Source organism: Cynoglossus semilaevis, chromosome 4 (assembly GCF_000523025.1).
Source record: "Cynoglossus semilaevis isolate Cse_v1.0 chromosome 4, Cse_v1.0, whole genome shotgun sequence".
NCBI classification, from domain to species: domain Eukaryota; kingdom Metazoa; phylum Chordata; class Actinopteri; order Pleuronectiformes; family Cynoglossidae; genus Cynoglossus; species Cynoglossus semilaevis.
In genome coordinates, this window is record NC_024310.1 from 862,957 (window position 1) to 865,698 (window position 2,742).

Consider the following 2,742-nt stretch of genomic DNA (forward strand, 5'->3'; position numbering starts at 1 on the left):
GTTGCTGCTGCTGCTGCTGTTGCTGCTGCTGCTGCTGCTGTTACTGCTGCTGCTGCTGCTGCTCTCATCTTTCCTGCTCGTCTTATTTAATCATCCATGATGAAGCTGGCAGTAAAATAAATAACGCTGCTCTCAGACACCAGGACAGAGGATTAGAGTCTGAAGAGTCGTGACCTTGACGGAGCAGCCAGCTCATTTTTCATCCTTCCTTCGTATCTGCATACTGACACGGTGGCACGTGCAACACACACACACCCACACACACACACACACACACTGCTCCTGGGAATCATTGTCACATTTACTTACCATTGTTTTAGCGCCACGCTGGGGGGCTGAAATGAACTGCAGCCTTTTGGTCCCATTGCATTTACACAGTAAACATCAACCAAGAGGAAAAAAAAAATCTTTTTTTTTTGCTCCCATTCAAAGCTGCAGAACGTTGATGTGGAGACGTTGGATATTTTCAATATTTTGTTTTGATTTAAATATTTAATCTAAAAAAACAAACCAACAAAAACCAAAACCAAAACCCACTCATGACTTTTCCCTGTCACTAATCCACGGTCATTATTATCTTAGTAGAAAACACATGTGCCGTCCTCTGCGTGCCTGAGTAGGATCAACGTGGGGGGCGGGGGCAGCTCTGAGGTCACGAGGTCACAGCTCTGTCTTCAGTGAAAATGAAGGGATTGTTTTTCATATAACAAGAAGCCGGTTGATTTCCACACCTGTTCTCCGTGACAATGGACCGCCGCCGGCCTGACCCGGGCGTGACCCCGGCGTGACCCCGGCCTCGACGCTAAAACAATGATCCCTGCTCATCACAGGAATGTCGCCGTCCCATCATGCACCAGGCCTCGCTCTGTCTGTGTGTGTGAGGTTTGTTTTTTAATGTTGAAAATCACAGGATCAGGTTTATTGATTGATCGATTGATTGATTGATTGATTGATTGATTGATTGATTGATTGATTGATTGATTGATTGATTGATTGATTGATAATTTTTCACATCAAAACCACGTCTGAGATCCTGACTGAAGACAACGACGCAGCTTCACACAGTGTCAACTCCAACATTGACTTCCTGTCACACTGACTTTTTCCACAGGTGACGACACACACACACACACACACACACACACACCTGCTGTCGTCGTCGTCGTGGTTTAAAGGTCATGTGGTCAACGCAGGTGTCACTGTGTTTGCTGTCAAACACACACTTTCAACTCATCCTTGTCCTGGGCCGTGTGTGTGTGTGTGTGTGTGTGTGTGTGTGTGTGTTTGTACGTTACACACCTGTAAACCACCACCACGGCCCGTATTTTGGGGGAAAAACAGTCCAATCTTTTCATCTCTGTTATCTGACGTGTGTGTGTGTGTGTGTGTGTGTGTGTGTGTGTGTTCTAATTCTTCAACTCTTCTTCTATTGGAGTGTTTTATTTATACTGAAGTTTTCAGTTTATTATTATAATTATTTAACCATGTCTGAACAACCTACAGTTTATTACTATGAGTGCCCCCCCCCCGAGTACCCCCCCCCCCCCCTCCCCCCCCCCCCCCCCTCCCCCCCCCCCCCCCCCCTCCCCCCCCCCCCCCCCTGGTGCTGAGAGGTTGGTCATCTTCCTGTCAAACCCATGGTGTGCAGGAGAAAAACCTGATGTTTTTTTTTTTTTAATCTTCTAAACACTTTAATAAAATTAGGGACCGTCTGCGAGTGACATGAAAAGACCTGTTTGACGACAACACAGCTGTTTGTCAACAAGTCTGAACTCTTCTGGATGTGTTTTTTATTTTTATTTTTTGGAATAATATTTTCTTGAAGGAATTCTGGGACGTGTCTTCTGCAGCAGAAAAACGAAAAATGATTTTGATTCAGGTTTAAAAACAAAAAAAATGAAGTTTTCTCTGATTTATCATCATAAATCATTTCATTTTAACTGTTAAAAACATGGTCAAATATAATTGTATAATTTAGTTCAGGAGTCACATTATAAAAAAACACAAAAAAAACACAGAATTGTTAGAAAAAATACTGAATATATATACAAACATTTCTCTAAATATATGTAGACATTTGTTTATATGTTTCAAACACAGATGCCCTTCAGAAAGGTGCCCTTGAGCAGGACATTTACCAGCCCCCGCCCCCCTTGTTGAACATCTACCAGTGCCCCCCCCTCAGCCCCCCAGCTCTGAGGACTGTCTGGTTCAGATCTGATCACGTCTGCTGCTCCACAGCCGAAGCATCAGCACGGTGTTCTGATCCACTCTGCATCACAGCCACGACCTTTGACCCCCGCCCTCATTCAGACCCTGCTGCAGTCTGTCAGTGGTTTTTGATTGACAGCTGCGATCATGTGACAGATCACTCCTCTGACTCAAACTTCCTGGTTCTCCAACTGCCCCACCTCCCCAGGTGCGCCCCCTGCTGCCCCTGTTAAAGAATGCTTCATTTTGTTGTCGTTTTTTTTTGTCTTCCTCCTCTTCATCCTCTTCCTCCTCTTCCTCCTCTTCCTCCTCTTCCTCCTCTTCCTCTTCCTCCTCTGTTTGTGTCAATAACCATAATAACAACACACTTCCTTCCACTCCAGTCTAGAACAGTGTGTTCTGGTTCAGACCAGTCTTTTCATCGACCAACCAAACATATTCTGCTGTGTGTGTGTGTGTGTGTGTGTGTGTGTGTGTGTGTGTGTCACATATATACAGGCCACAGGCTGTTTCCTGTTCTGGCGGTCTGTG